The sequence below is a fragment of the Chiloscyllium punctatum genome, chromosome 13, assembly GCF_047496795.1.
Source record: "Chiloscyllium punctatum isolate Juve2018m chromosome 13, sChiPun1.3, whole genome shotgun sequence".
NCBI lineage: Eukaryota > Metazoa > Chordata > Chondrichthyes > Orectolobiformes > Hemiscylliidae > Chiloscyllium > Chiloscyllium punctatum.
This window is the reverse complement of record NC_092751.1, coordinates 101665115-101681801: the sequence shown is the minus strand read 5'-3', so window position 1 is coordinate 101681801 and position 16687 is coordinate 101665115. Positions and strand designations below refer to the sequence as shown.

General features: G+C 46.0%; 1 protein-coding gene across 6 annotated transcripts in view; it reads right to left on the bottom strand.

Annotated features, from left to right (window-relative positions):
- LOC140484719 (PH and SEC7 domain-containing protein 1-like) overlaps positions 1-13938 on the bottom strand; it is a 208566-nt gene extending 194628 nt beyond the window's left edge. For 3 of the 6 annotated variants that reach the window (XM_072583468.1, XM_072583466.1, XM_072583473.1), the window contains exons 1-2: positions 13795-13938; positions 5454-5604 (exon numbers count right to left, since the gene is read on the bottom strand). The gene's annotated coding sequence lies outside the window, so the exon portion shown is untranslated. Of the gene's footprint in view, positions 1-5453; positions 5605-13469; positions 13598-13794 lie in introns of those variants that run through there. The other 3 variants (XM_072583467.1, XM_072583470.1, XM_072583472.1) reach the window with 3 other exon arrangements.
- Positions 13939-16687: the final 2749 nt, after the last annotated feature.

Genomic DNA, 16687 nt, shown 5'->3' with positions numbered 1-16687 from the left:
CAATAGTGAAAAGCAGCTCCACTTCCAGCCAATTGAGAATAATCAAGCAAACTCAAAATGAAGCTCACTCCTCCTTGCTGGAAATGACATATACTCTTACATAGGGAGCTCTGTGCAAACAAGAAGTCTTTAAAGTTACTAATAGTTTCCCATTACTTTTTCCATGGCACCAGTTTGAGCCAATCAGAGTCAACGTACCAACCAATCAGCACCCTTTTCTCCAGTTGCATAAATTTGCGATTTGGCATTCTTGAGTTTGTCCTGATGAGCACAAGAGCAAAAAGTTCAGCAACACGTCTCCCTTTTCACCAAGATTCAAGCTCTGTGTGCGACTGAGAGACACTGGGTTATTTTACGCAACCTAAAGTAAAAAGTGACTTTTATCAGGGCACCATTGCTTGCTTTCTGGTGAATGTGACCACTATAAGGACAATAACATAACCATCCCCTCAAATTCACTGGGAATGGGCAACCTGTCAACCAGGGGCCTTTTGTAATCCGCTGAGATGAAGACACACCACATGGAGCATCCAGAGCCCATTTCCCACCAATTTGCAAACACCATAAAAGGTTGATCCATCAATATCCCACTCATATTTTGCGTTTTATCCCTTGTTCAACATATGGAATGATTCAGTAACTACTGCAACATCTTACATTTACATAGAACCTTTAAATAGTCAAAGATTCCAAGGCAACTCACAGGAAGATTTGATACTGAGGCATGTAACAGCATTGGTCTTAGGCCAAAGAAGTTGGTTTAGTGTGCATCTTAAACGAGGAGAAGTGGAGTGGTTTAGACAGTAAATTCCAGAGCTGCAGACCTAGCCAACTATCTCTGTCACCATCAAGGCCAATATTAATTGCCTGTTCTTAACTGCATCTGAGAAGATGTTGCTGAGTGGCCTTTTTGAACCACTACAGACGATGGGGAGTAGGAACATGCACAGTGCTTTTTATCTGTAATGCTTTGAGTAACTTCCTGAGACTATATCACAGAGCAGTTAACAGTCAACTATGTTGTTGTGGGTCAGGAATCACATGTAGGCCAGACCAGGTAAGATCACCAGATTTCTTTCCTTAAAGGACATTAAGGAAGCAGATGGATCTTTATGACAATACAGTAGTTAGACAATCAGAACTGGTGAGACCAGCAATGTATTTGAGATTTATTATTGCCTCCACAGAGACGAGGATAGAGAATGTTTTTACATGCTTAGATGTCTGTTTATCTGTAAACAATAGATCTCAAAAACTAAGAGATGAATTTCCATGAACTTTAGAAAAAAAAAGATAGGTTATTGCTCAAAGTACAGCTGATCACATTTTGGTGAAGCTGCCAATCTAAATATTTTAGAGAGCCATTAAAATTGAGAGAAAAGGTAAACTGATTTTTTTACGGGTTGTTCTATTTAGAATAATGTTATTTGATTTAGAATTGCCGTTGCTGCCGTACAATTTATCACAGCTATCTAAACATCAACAGAGTTTTCAGAGCAGGTTGCTGGAAATTGGTGGTCTTGAAGCCTCCTCAGTGAAAATGGAAGCTATTTATAAAAGGGTTCCTGATTTCTCCTTTGTAACTATAGAGCATCAATAAAGCAGCAAAGAGTCTCATGAAAGACTTGCATATTTACAATAACATTGAATTAACATAGCCTGGTAGGGGTATGAGTGCTCCTTAGTGCATTTCACTTACTAATGAATTACATTTAAAATGCCCCACATGCTAGACTGGAACTGAAACAAAATCTCTAGGATTTTGGTCCAAGTCTCCAGGTTACTGCAACTAGCACTGCTGCCAATAGTGGGGGAAACAAAATCAGTAAATGTACAGTTGATTCTTTCATAACGCATGTTTCTTCAACATGAATTGGCTTTAACACGATTGGCGAGGTTAGACTGTTATCTGTAGAACACAAGCTTTCCTGGGCTATAACACGATTGTGACGCCATTAGTTTAAATGGTGCGGCTCTTGCGCGATTTTCTTATAAATGCAGGATCACACGAGAACAGAACTATCGCATTATATCAGAACCAACTATATGAGCAGCTGAATGGGATGCTTGTTCTGAACTCAAATCCTCCTTCCCACAGAAGTGGAGGCCACTTCTGCAATGAAAAGGAAACCTTTAATATGTGAAACTTTGCTGATATTTGTTAATTAGAGCCACAACAGCTACATAAACAGGAACTTTGGGTTCTGCACACACACCCATTTGGAAAACTACATTCTGATTCCGAACCACTCGCTTAACACCCGAAAAATCTTCGTGCAAAATTGCCTTTCCCACCCTGATCCTGACCGGCCTTTCAGCTATTTCCCAGTTTCAGTCCACAGTTTCTGGTCTTTGGAGATTTTGTGTCTTTTAAATAAAATCAGTGGATTTCTGTACCCGTGTGCACTATGGATTCCTATACAAAATGACCTTCAGCAGGAGGGAGACAGAAATAGCACAAATAGGTAAAAGAATTGTCAATGGCATATTTTACAGCTCCCTTCATATTCACTTCATGTCCACAGCTTTTCAGCAGAAAAGCATTTATCACTCTCAACAGCAAAAGCAAACTGTCACCCACAGTGTCTTCAATCCTAAATCAGCTCTAAGTAGTGTTTTAAATCTGCATTTATTTTCACTTCACATTTACTTCATTCATGGGATGAAAACGTCACTGATCAGGCCAACACTTATCGTCCATCCCCAATTGCCCAGAGGGCCATTAAGAATCAACCACATTGCTGTGAGTCACATGTAGGCCAAACCAGGTTAGGATGGTAGTTTCATTCCCTAAAGGACATTAGTGAACCAGATGGGTTTTCCCAACAATCAACAATGGATTCATGGTCATCATTAAACTCTTAATTCCTGATTTTAATTGCAGTGGCAGGATTTGAACCCAGATCCCCAGAATATTAATAGTCCAATGGGTAATAGTCACCTCCCAACTCCCTATTTATTGGATCGTACTGCAAAAATTTAGGGTGGCAGGGCCATTGGAGGGCTCAGCTACCCTCTTGCAATCCTTCCATTCATCCTCCTCAGTCCCAAGTAGGGGTGCCACGCTCAGGGTTACAAGCTCTGCCCAAGGACGGAACCAATGCTGTTTTGGGTGGGGATGGCGGAGGAACTCGGTACAACAGATGTTTACAGGCAAGGAGGATGCTTCAGGAAAAGCTCTTGGGTTTCCTCTAAGCACATAATAGAGGTAAAGGTAAACCATCTTGTGTGTTCCTTTCCTTCATGTCACTAATGGAGTTGAAAGCAGGAGCCCTTACATGCAACTAAAGGGGAGTTTTAGGACCATGAGGGTGGACAATCAAGCACAGAAACATAGACGATAGGAGCAGGGAGGGCCCTTTGGCCCTTTGAGTCTGCCCCACCATTCAATATGCTCAGAAACCTCCTCCAGCTTTCTCCCTATATCCATTGAACACTCTATCCCGGAGAACTATAACTCCTCCTTGAAAACATTCAACGTTTTGACCCTAGCCACTTTGTGGTAAAGAATTCCACAGGCTCCCCACTCTCTGGGTGAACATAGAACAATACAGCGCAAAACAGGCCCTTCGGCCCTCGATGTTGCGCCAACCTGTGAACTATTCTCAGCTCGTCCCCCTACACTATCCCATCATCATCCATGTGCTTATCTAAGGATTGTTTAAATCTCCCTAATGTGGCTGAGTTGACTACATTAGCAGGTAGGGCATTCCACAGCCTTACCACTCTCTAAGTAAAGAACCTGCCTCTGACATCTGTCTTAAATCTATCACCCCTCAATTTGTAGTTGCGCCCCCTCGTACAAGCTGACATCATCATCCTAAGAAAAAGACTTTCACTGTCTACCCTATCTAATCCTCTGATCACCTTGTAACTTGTCATTTCAAGGTGAGACATTCACGCTTGGTAGAGGAAGTTGGAGTTGAGGTAAAATTTTGTTGAATGGCTGAGTGGACTCAATGGGCTGGATGGGCTGCCCCAGCCCCTATGTTTAATTTTGTAACCTTTTCATTCAAAGTTTGTCAAGGTCGTACCATGACCCCTAACCAACAAGGAGAAAGTGAGGACTGCAGATGCTGGAGATCAGAGTCGAAGAGTGTGGTGCTGGAGAAGCACAGCCAGTCAGGCAGCATCTGAGGAGCAGGGGAATCGACGTTTTGGACAAAAGGGCCTTTCATCAGGAAGGGCTTTTGCCCGAAACGTCGATTCTCCTGCTCCTCGGATGCTGCCTGACCAGCTGTGCTTTTCCAGCACCACACTCTTCACTCCAAGCCAACAAGGTTAGCAGCACCTGGTGGTTTAATCTGCTCTGGTAACACACCATTCCCATTGAATAAGCCACTCAATTATAGTCCATTTATTTTTGACAGGTTACTGGCTGTAGGAAAGGCAGAGAGAACGCTCCTATTAATTCATTAGGCAGTGAGCTGAAAGAACATCGCAAGGCACTTCACACATGACAGCTTACTCGGAAATGCAGTTACTGGGCAATGCTGATTGGGAGACCTTCCATGCACAAACTAAGGACAACGCAAAGGGTGACAAGTCTATTTTGGTTGGTGCATCCCAGGATATGAGGAGAGGTTTGTGCACTTCCTAAAAAGGTGACGGCATAGTGGCTCAGTGGTTAGCACTGCTGCTTTACAGTGCCAGACATCGGGTAACAGTCTGCCTGGAGTTTGCACATTCTCCCAGTGTCTGCGTGGGTTTCCTCCGGATGCTCTGGTTTCCTCCCACATTCCAAAGATATGCAGGTTAGGTGCATTGGTCATGCTAAATTGCCCACAGTGTTCAGGGATGTGTGGGTTAGGTGCATTATTCAGGAGTAAGTATAGACTAAAAGGTTGGGTAATGGATCTGGATGGGTTACTCTTCAGAGGGTCGGTGTGGACTAGTTTGGCCAAAGGGCCTGATTCTATGACATGTCAGAAACAGTGATTTAGCACCGTTGTGTTCCCAGTGACTCTTTTGTATGTCTCAAGATCAGGACATTTGAATAACTCCTTGCTATCTTTCAAAGAATGCTTCACATCTCTCACATTACCTTGAATCCCTATCCCTGCAACTTCTCCCACCTCATATCCCTTCAAGAATCTCCGCTGCATCTGGCTTCTTGCATTTATGCTATTTTCATTTCCCTGACCACCTCAACTGTCAACTCTGGACCTCCCTCCCTCCTTAAACCTCTTCCACCTCTCCCTCATCTTTTGAGATGCTCTTTCTAAATCAACTTCTTCGACTAAACTCCCATCTTCTAGTGCAGCTCGGTGTCAAGTTCCGCTTTAATAGTGACCCCTGTGAAGGACTTTGTGAGGGCTTTGCCACCTTGAAGGTGCTATATAAGTGCACATGGTTGTTGAGCAGGGCTCCAATTTATTGCAGCACATCAAGAGCAGCCCCTTCAGCACTAAGTGAAGGATTTGACGTTGCCACGGTGGGCAGCCCAGTCTTACCTGCAGGTCCAGACGTGGCACTCAGTTCAAGATGAAAATTGATTCACAACTGGTTTGGAAAGGAGCCTGAAAGAATCTCCTTGTCACGCTGCCATTCACTGGACGTTTTGATTACATTTTCCATTAGAGAGCGCTCTGGGGATAGTTCACACTGACAGAAAAGACAAGAAAATGACAGCACTTAAGTGCATGAAAATAACATGGTAGAATTGACAATGGGCATCTCTCTGCCAATCATAAATGGTGAATAAAATCCTCTTGAAGCCTTCAACCCTTTCCATTCTTCAAGCGTTTGATTTTTTTTTTCGCAATTTGTACCTCACTCCATTAGTTAGACAATTGGTTAGACAGCTCTGCTTCAGCGATCTTCATCTGTCAAGTCTGAAGCCCCCACAAACAAATATTAATTTTTGTCATCCTTAAGTGCACCCTGGGAGAAAGACTGAAAGAATCCAGGGGGGAAAAAAAACAATAGTCATTTATATAGCACCTTTGACCGCCTTAAGATATCCCAAAGCACCGTCGAGCCAAGAAGTTACATTTGTGAGGTGTAACCACTGTTGTAATGTCAGGCATGCAGCAGTCAATTTGTGCACATCAAGATCCCACAAGTACTAATGTGTCATCTGTGTGTTTTTGTTTTAAAAGTGGTGCTGGATCCCTGCCCTCCCCCTCACTGTTTGGTCATGCAGCAATGCCCTCCGAGAAGGGCACTGCTGGTCACTGGCCACTTTGGTGCCTCCTTTTTCCTGGTGGTAGATGCTGAATAAAGATTTTTACACTTGTTGTTTTTCACCGTGTCCCACACCCGCACACACACAACGTGGGTGCTGGGGGAAATATAAGCACTACCGCAGTTGGGCGATAGTGTGGGGGTAAAGAATAAGGAGAGAAGAAAAAGAAAAAAAATATGCATATAACCAGGAGAGGTAGAGTCTCCTCCATTTAGGGCACTGACTCTGTGCGGGCTGGTGCAATGGGTCAGTGTTAATGCTGATACTGAGAAGGAGGAGTTTCTTCACCGAAGGAAAAAAATTGGTGCGGGTTGGGGGAAAAACATTGGCTTTGACACCAGGGAGAAGACCCTAGACCTCCTTCAAGATCGTAGCCACAGGCTCCTCTACATCCATTAGAGTGAGCAGTTCAGACCTGAGAAAATAAAATGTCATAGAGGGGAGAGAAAGGCGTGCAGTAGGCTGGAGGGGGGAGGGGGGAAGGGGGAAGAAGCAGGAACTGCAAAAGACTAATGGTGCAGGAAGAGTTATGGTTACATTGCCTGTGACGGAAAGCAGTTGTTTAATACTCAGGAACCAAAAGATTACCTCTGGGAATCACAAATTATGCAACTGAAACCATTGCAACGCATAACCAGGTACTGCAGATACAGCTTATTTCCAGCACTGAGAGCTGTTTGTGCATCAGGAAGTGTGAACCATTGTGTACACAACACAACTTATAGAGAAGGACCACCTGCAGTTCACAGACAATGAAGGAGCGCCTGATACAAATGCTAGCTCCACCAGCAACGTGCATATCCTGGGAACAATCTAAATAAGAGATGTTGACTGGGGAATAATTAATGGATAGGAGACTGGGCACATCAGATAATTCCCAGCCCTTCTCCGAGAAAGAAACATATGTTGTGGGTTGCTTCATTTTCAACAAAACAGATGGCTTATCCAAAAGGTAGCACTGCCATCCATGCAACACTGCCTCAGGACTGCACTGGGGCATCAGCCTCGATCCGTGCAGCAGCACTGCCTGAGGACTGCACTGGGACATCAGCCTCGATCCGTGCAGCAGCACTGCCTGAGGACTGCACTGGAGTGTCCCCCCTCGGTCCGTGCAGCACTGCCTCAGGACTGCACTGGAGTGTTCCCCCTCGGTCCGTGCAGCACTGCCTCACGACTGCACTGGAGTGTTCCCCCTCGGTCCGTGCAGCACTGCCTCACGACTGCACTGGAGTGTTCCCCCTCGGTCCGTGCAGCACTGCCGCAGGACTGTGCTGGAGTGTCCCCCTCGGTCCGTGCAGCAGCACTGCCTCAGGACTGCACTGGAGCATCAGCCTCAGTCTGTGTAGCAGCACTGCCGCAGGACTGCACTGGAGTGTCCCCCCTTGGTCCATGCAGCAGCACTGCCTCAGGACTGCACTGGAGCATCAGCCTCAGTCCGTGTAGCAGCACTGCCTCAGGACTGCACTGGTGTGTCCCCCCTCGGTCCGTGCAGCACTGCTGCAGGACTGTGCTGGAGTGTCCCCCCTTGGTCCGTGCAGCACTGCCGCAGGACTGTGCTGGAGTGTCCCCCCTTGGTCCGTGCAGCAGCACTGCCTCAGGACTGCACTGGAGCATCAGCCTCAGTCTGTGTAGCAGCACTGCCTCAGGACTGCACTGGTGTGTCCCCCCTCGGTCCGTGCAGCACTGCTGCAGGACTGTGCTGGAGTGTCCCCCCTTGGTCCGTGCAGCACTGCCGCAGGACTGTGCTGGAGTGTCCCCCCTTGGTCCGTGCAGCAGCACTGCCTCAGGACTGCACTGGTGTGTCCCCCCTCAGTCCGTGCAGCACTGCCGCAGGACTGTGCTGGAGTGTCCCCCCTCGGTCCGTGCAGCAGCACTGCCTCAGGACTGCACTAGAGTGTCCCCCTCAGTTCTCCTTGGATCTTGAAACAGGAAGCTTGAGACTCAGAGCAAGTATGTTACCAACTGAGCTGGCACACAACGCAATGACCTTAACAGTTAAACTTGTGGTTTATTGAGTGCAGTGTTGGGCCAGGCATATCTGGTCTTCCTTTGACTGGTATTGGACACGCTTAATAACACATTGTAACACTGTAACACGCTTTGGTTTGAGAGACGAACAAAGTGATGTGGAAGCTGATTGCTCCCGTCTTTGTTAAAGATGTAAAAGGACAGGGGAAAAAAAAGTCACCCAAAGGGGGGACACATTTTCCAGCAGTACTTACTGTAGGAAATAAAGCTGACTTTTTGTACTTACATAATTTTGTTAATGAGCCTGTGCATTGGGATCTACAATGATGGGTAACTGCTACTGTTAATTACTGGGACAACACACTGGGGCATTCTATGGACAGTGATTACGTCCTCTTATAGTCTCTCGTTAGGACATAGAAATACACAAATTGGTAGACAACTCTAGTCTGTGAGGGAATATATTATTAACAATATTATCATACTTTTATATCCACAGTTGAAACTATTATCAAGGATTTGTCCAAGGAATTAAGATTTTCAGCTGCGCACCTGTAACTGTTATGCCTTTGAAACAAAATGTAGAATTGAATGATCCTCAAAAGATCAAAATCAACAAACCTTCTATTGACTGGAAAATCTGTGTAAGTGAGGAGGCAATTCCAGCCTCTTGCTTATCCCTCATTCTTGCACTCCATCCCCAGTGCCTGTGCGTTCAGGCATCCTGAACTTTGGAAACTTCCCCTTAAACCTCTCTTTCTTGCCCCTCCCCTCAAAAGCACTCCTTGCAACCCACCTCTTTGATCAATCTTTTCTCACTTATCCAAATATCTACTCCCCTGACTGTGTGTCAATTATGGTTTGACAATACACTTTGGCACCATTTATTCTGTTAAAAGGCGCTGTACAAATAGAAGTTATTGTTGCGTTCTCCTGCGTACTGACCTTAGTAAATCCAGCAGGTTTACACTGGTATCACAACCCCATACATGGTACTGTGCTTGCTCACATATCTCATGGAACTAACAGCACAGGGACAGGTCTTCCCAAAGCTAGAGATGTACAAGGCAGTCACAGCATGCGCTTGCATCTGTCTCCAGAGCCAGTTTCTTCCCCCTGGAACAGGTCAATATCTTATCAGCATAGCCTGAGGGGGGAGCCACGCCACATCAAGCAAACTTTCCTAATCTTACCACCCAAGAGCATGTTTAAAGGATTTGCAATCAATCGGTTCTAAACCTTCCGTTCCACCTACCAACAGGATTCATTCCTCCCATCGGCCAATCAGGTCGTACCCACCATCCATCACTACCTCACCATTCCCCTGCCCCTCTCCCCACCCAAAATTCCCCCTCTCTTTATCTGCAGCACCCCCTAACCCCACCTCCATTGACATCTCCACCTTCTGATGCTGCCTGGCTCGCTGTGTTCCTCCAGCTTGTCTGTTATATAATGAGCACAGCTTCCTTGTCCATCAAGACCGAGCGTTAGACACAAACCCAGAAGTTCTGACTCAGAGGTAGAAATGAGACTTACTACGCCACAAAACCCAAATAAAAAGGACCTTCAAAATAAACATCAGCATACAGAACAATTTATTTCGCAGTATTTATTATAGTGTAGTGCTCCTCCAGGAATGTGACCACAAGGGTGTAGGGCTAGGATACACAAGGCATTCCAACATGACTTGTGTTCCCCACCCGTGAGGGATGCTGCAATTGCCTCCCCACACCCATTCCCCCCCACACCTCAGAGCATGGCGCTAAATAAAGCTAATATAAGTTCACAAGGAGAAAGTGAGGACTGCAGATGCTGGAGATCAGAGCTGAAAATGTGTTGCTGGAAAAGCGCAGCAGGTCAGGCAGCATCCAAGGAGCAGGAGAATCGACATTTCGGGCATGAGCCCTTCTTCAGGAATCCTGAAGAAGGGCTCATGCCCGAAACATCGATTCTCCTGCTCCTTGGATGCTGCCTGACCTGCTGCGCTTTTCCAGCAACACATTTTCAGCTAACATAAGTTCACTCCCTGTGTTTACTGTGCAAGTTCATGGAGGCCTGGCCTCATAACCATGGGGCGGCACGGTGGCTCAGTGGTTACCATTGCTGCCTCATAATGCCAGGGACCTGGGTTCAATTCCCACCTCGGGTAACTGACTGTGTGAAGTTTGCACATTCTTCCCGTGTCTGCGTGGGTTTCCTCCCACAGTCCAAAGACGTACAGGTTAGTTGACTTGACCATGCTAAATTGCCCGTAGTGTTAGGTGCATTAGTCAGGGGTAAATGTAGGGAAATTGGTCTGGGTGGGTTGCTCTTCGCAGGATCGGTGTGGACTTGTTGGGTCGAAGAGCCTGTTTCCACACTGTAGGGAATCTAATCATAACCATACTCCACGCTTGCGGAATGGTTACCCTCAAGCGATACACAACCATTGTCGCAGTAACGGAGACAGATGCCTACGGTTCTTCACAGACTATGATTCCTTACTGCACAAACTCTCAGTGAACTGCCATCTTTAACTGGGTTGCAAATGCACCTATTGTGATTGGCTGAAAAAGGTTGAATTGCCACAAGCATCACTCAATGGTGTAGAGGAGGCAGGCATGGCAACTGCTCAGTGAGGCTCGGGAACTCTAGCAATCACACTCTTAAAATTCATGCAGTGATTCTTTTGGACAAAATGACATTTAACATCAAATCAGGAGCGTTTCAGCATGACTACAATTCTTGTCCCTTTCCCCACCTCCGATTCTGATATTGGCTCACATCTAGAGAATGAGACTTTGAAACCCTGGAAAGTGGCCCGGATCTTCTGTAAACCGGTGGGAGCCTTGGTTTAAGTTCTCGTCTAAAGGAGACCACCTCAATCTTCAGCAGTATTGGAAAGCTTATTGTCCTCTTCAAACGTGAAAGCAAGCAGAGAGAGATCCTGCACTACAGAACTGCACTTCAGAATCTATGTACCAGTTGTAAACAGTGTTAGAGTACATAAGGAGTGCATTACATTTAAGAGACTTAATCAGCAGCTTCTGTAACAGTTCTGAAGAGGGGTCAACTTTGTTTCACTCTCTGCAGACACTGTGGAGTTTCTCTAGCACTCTTTGTGTTGGCTTTAGGTACAGAATCTGTGCAGATACCCACAATATCCTGAGACCATGCACAGATTTGGCTTAAAGCACAAGATTAGACATGAAGAATGGCTGTCCGATAGTTCAGCACCCCCTCAGTACAGGACTAGTGCATTCTCAACTACAGAGTAAAAACAATGACTGCAGATGCTGGAAACCAGATTCTGGATTAGTGGTGCTGGAAGAGCACAGCAGTTCAGGCAGCATCCAAGGAGCTTCGAAATCGACGTTTCGGGCAAAAGCCCTTCATCAGGAATAAAGGCAGTGAGCCTGAAGCGTGAAGAGATAAGCTAGAGGAGGGTGGGGGTGGGGAGAAAGTAGCATAGAGTACAATGGGTGAGTGGGGGAGGGGATGAAGGTGATAGGTCAGGGAGGAGAGGGTGGAGTGGATAGGTGGAAAAGGACATAAGCAGGTAGGACAAGTCTGGACAAGTCATGGGGACAATTACTGAGCTGGAAGCTTAGAACTAGGGTGAGGTGGGGGAAGGGGAAATGAGGAAACTGTTGAAGTCCACATTGATGCCCTGGGGTTGAAGTGTTCTGAGGCGGAAGGTGAGGGGTTCTTCCTCCAGGCATTTGGTGGTGAGGGAGCGGCGGTGAAGGAGGCCCAGGACCTCCATGTCCTCGGCAGAGTGGGAGGGGGAGTTAAAATGTTGGGCCACGGGGCGGTGTGGTTGATTGGTGCGGGTGTCCCAGAGATATTCCCTAAAGTGCTCTGCTAGGAGGTGCCCAGTCTCGCCAATGTAGAGGAGACCACATCGGGAGCAACGGATACAATAAATGATATTAGTGGATGTGTAGGTAAAACTTTGATGGATGTGGAAGGCTCCTTTAGGGCCTTGGATAGAGGTGAGGGAGGAGGTGTGGGCACAGGTTTTACAGTTCCTGCAGTGGCAGGGGAAAGTGCCAGAATGGGAGGGTGGGTTGTAGGGGGGGCGTGGACCTGGCCAGGTAGTCATGGAGGGAACGGTCTTTGTGGAAGGCGGAAAGGGGTGGGGAGGGAAATATATCCCCGGTGGTGGGGTCTTTTTGGAGGTGGCGGAAATGTCGGCGGATGATTTAGTTTATGCGAAGGTTGGTAGGGTGGAAGGTGAGCACCAGGGACGTTCTGTCCTTGTTACGGTTGGAGGGGTGGGGTCTGAGGGCGGAGGTGCGGGATGTAGACGAGATGCATTGGAAGGCATCTTTAACCACGTGGGAAGGGAAATTGCGGTCTCTAAAGAAGGAGGCCATCTGGTGTGTTCTGTGGTGGAATTGGTCTTTCTGGGAGCAGATCTGGCGGAGGCGGAGGAATTGGGAATACGGGATGGCATTTTTGCAAGAGGTAGGGTGGGAAGAGGTGCAATCCAGGTAGCTGTGGGAGTCGGTGGGTTTGTAAAAAATGTCAGTGTCAAGTCGGTCGTAATTAATGGAGATGGAGAGGTCCAGGAAGGGGAGGGAGGTGTCAGAGACGGTCCAGGAACTACAGACTCAGATGAGGCCTGAAATTACAAGCTTTTAGTACAGAGGCAAGCAGCAATCTTAATTAGGTGGAAATGTTTGCACAATATCTCTCTAACCATTGCAGACACTGAATTGATATTTACCCCATTCCCACTGCCCTTAAAATAACCATCCTCGCTTCAATAAAAGCAAATTACTGCGGACGCTGGAATCTGAAACCAAAAGAGAAAATGCTGGAAAATCTCAGCGGGTCTGGCAGCATCTGTAAGGAGAGAAAACAGCTGATATTTCCAGCCTAACTGACCCTTTGTCAAAGCTTTGACAAAGGGTCAGTTAGAATCGAAACATCAGCTCTTTTCTCTCCTTACAGATGCTGCCAGACCTGCTGAGATTTTCCAGCGTCCTCACTTCAATGTTTTGTCGCCTGTGCCACTTCAGTGCCCCGTCCACACCATTCCAAAAACACACATCTCCGATGACTACTTTCAACTGGAAAATCACAGTGGAACAAGATTGAAAAGAGAAAGAGTTTGTTCACAAAGCACCAGAACCATAAAATCTAGACCGATATTCAGCTCAGAGAGGACCTTTTGGTTGCAACCCCGAACATTTCACCTTGAACACTTCCCAACATTTGGATGTCAATTGAGACCAACTGTCGGCTAGGGGAGGGTTAACAATTGAAATGCAGATTGGAGAAACGACTCCTATTTTCCCTTCATTAGAACAAGAATCGGTCACAGTACCTGTGCCAGGCATGAACAATAGTAGGGGACTCCAGTGACAGTGGTGCAGTTCAGATAGCTTCACCCCATCTGATCACAGAGCTCCAGCTCCACAGTCTTTTGACACTGAGCTCCCTGTGTGTATGTCTCTCCGGGATACAGGATGGACAAACCTCCTCACAGACAGTCCACAGGCAATCACAGCTTCCCTACACGTGATTCCCCCCTCCTCCTCCTCCTGATTTCAATTACACTCCAACCTGACTGCCTTATGATTAAATGCACAATTAATTTCGCAGCCATCGGGAACAAGAGAGAGAAAAACATGCCGACAAAAGCCACTCACCCCGGGCTCCCACCACATCACTGGCTGCTGCCGAGAAGATTATAAGACCCAGGCCGGCTCCACAACGCTGCCCTCGGCTAAACCGGCTGCTCCTTTCATTTCCATTGAGCGCCAGAGTCTGCCCGTCAGGGAGTGTTACAGAAATACCCCGCACAATAAATTATAAACACCCCAGCCCTTCCCAGTCCCCCACCTCGCCGGCTCTAAGGGTTGGACAAGAACAGCTTCTGTCCTATCCTATCACAGCACTAGTCTCAATCTGGGAGACCCCCCCGGGGATCCTCATGGTCTGTTGGGGTGGGGGGTGTTTAAACATTTTTGAATGAATGTCAAAACGTTAGGCCTTCTTATGGTGCATGTATACACACACACGCACACACATAAACAATGCAAACACACAATAGAACACAAACACGCACACACAATAGAATACACACTATAATGGTATGCACTAACTATAATGGTAAACATATAACAAAGTGGGACGAGCAATTTAATGGAACACAATACAATTGAACAAACAATGTCATGAAACATGCAAAATATAATGAAACACAATATAATGGTATACATCCAATACATAATGGAACACAATACAATGGAGCATAATACATTGGAACACACAATATAATGGAACATGCAATATAATGTAATTAACAATATAATGGAACATATAATATAATTGAACATAATATAATGGAACACAAAATAAAATCCGGTGGTTGTGTGGTTAGCACTGCTGCCTCACAGCACCAGGGATCAGGTTCGATTCCGGCCTCGGGCAGGCTTTCCCAGTGTCTGTGAGGGTTTCCTCCAGATGCTCCAGTTTCCTCCCACAATGCAAAGATGTGCAGATTCAGTGAATTTGCCATGCTAAATTGCCCATAGTGTTCAGGGATGTGCAGGGTTAGGTGCATTAGTCAGGGGTAAATGTAAAGTAACAGGGTAGGGGAATGGGTCTGGGTGGGTTGCTCTTCGGAGGATTGGTGTGGACTTATTGAGCCAAATGGCCTGTTTCCATACTGTAGAGCTTCTGTGATAATGGAGCATAATATAATGGAACATAAAGGATGGAGAGCACAAAATATAATTGATTCCCGCCTCAGCTGACAGTCTGTGTGGAGTTTACACATTCTCCCCGTGTCTGCGTGGGTTTTCTCTGGGTATTCTGGTTTCCTCTCACAATCCAAAGATGTGCAGGTCAGGTGAATTGGCCGTGCTAAATTGCCCATTGTGTTCAGGGATGTGTAGGTTAGGTGCATTAGTCAGGGGTAAATGTAGAGTAATAGGGTAGGGGAGTGGGTCTGGGTTGGATACTCTTTGCAGAGTTGGTGTGGACATGTTGGGCTGAAGGGCCTGTTTCCACACTGTGGGGATTCTATGAAATAGTGGAACGCACAATGTAATGGAATACATAACATAATAGTGTGCCCTAAATATAGTGGAACACACTATATAATGGAATGCATAATATAATGGGACAGAAGCAATGTAAATGAATATACAATATAATCATATACATAATATAATGGAACAGACAATACAATCATGCCAGTACAATATAATGGAACACACAGTATAATGGAACACATTCAATAAAGCATGCACATGCCACAATATAACACATACAATGTACCACAACAAAATGTACAGCCCTCACACTCGCAGTTCTGTACAAAACAAACACACATTGAATCCACTTACACTGCCTCGATGTGCTAGCATTTCACAGTGGGACAACAGCAAAAGGCCAGAATGTCTGTTTGAAATGAGATCTCATGGGACACATTGACAACTGCCCTGTTGTAGTAGTCAGACCTACCCCGATGTTTCTGAGTTCACAGCCCAACAATCATCTTGGTAAGCTGCTGTGCTGAGTCCCGCACTCCTACACAGCACAGCACTGTACTGTAATGTGGTCTTACGCGTGCTCTGTATAAATGAAACATGATCTCATTACTTCTGTATCCAATTTCTAATTAGCTCTGCTACTTGCTGTCCCTGCATACTAACCTGTTGTGATTCATGTACAAAGACACCCAGATCCCTCTGTATCTCAGAGCTCTGCAATCTCTCACCATTTAGGTAATACATTCATTTGTTTTTTTTCAGTCAAAGTGGACAATTTCACAATTTCATATTCTATTTGGCCCATCTTTGCCTACTCACTTAACCTAGCTTTTTTTTTGTAACTTCCTTGTCCCCTCTAGACAACTTACTGTTCTACCTATCTCTAAGACATCATCAAATTTAGCAAACATACCTTTTGTCCCTTTATCCAAGTCATTTGAAAACCCTGTCTCTGGAGATGATGATATTCCAGCATTTGCATCATGGCTAAGACAAAGCACTGCAGATGCTGGAGATCTGAAATAAAACAGAAGATGCTGGAAAAACTCAGTATCTGAGAAGAGAAAAACTTTGAGTCCAGTATAACTATTTTTTATGGAACTACAGAGAGGTGGAATTGTGATGGGTTTTAACTGTTGAAAAAGGAGATAGGGAAAGGTGGAGGAAAGAACATGTTGGGGAAGATTCAGAGGAGATGAGAGTTGAGAGGCATTACAGAACAGAAAGTAAAGGTGTGGTAAAGATTAACAGTAAAGGATTAGATTAGATTCCCTACAGTGTGGAAACAGGCCCTTCGGCCCAACAAGTCTACACCGATCCTCCGAAGATTAACCCACCCAGACCCATTTCCCTCTGACTAATGCACCTAACACTATGGGACAATTTAGCATGGCCAATTCACCTGACCTGCACATCTTTGGACTGTGGGAGGAAACCAGAGCACCCGGAGGAAACCCACGCAGACACGGGGAGAATGTGCAAACTCCACACAGACAGTCACCGAGGCTGGAACCAAACCCAGGACCATGGTGCTGTGAGGCAG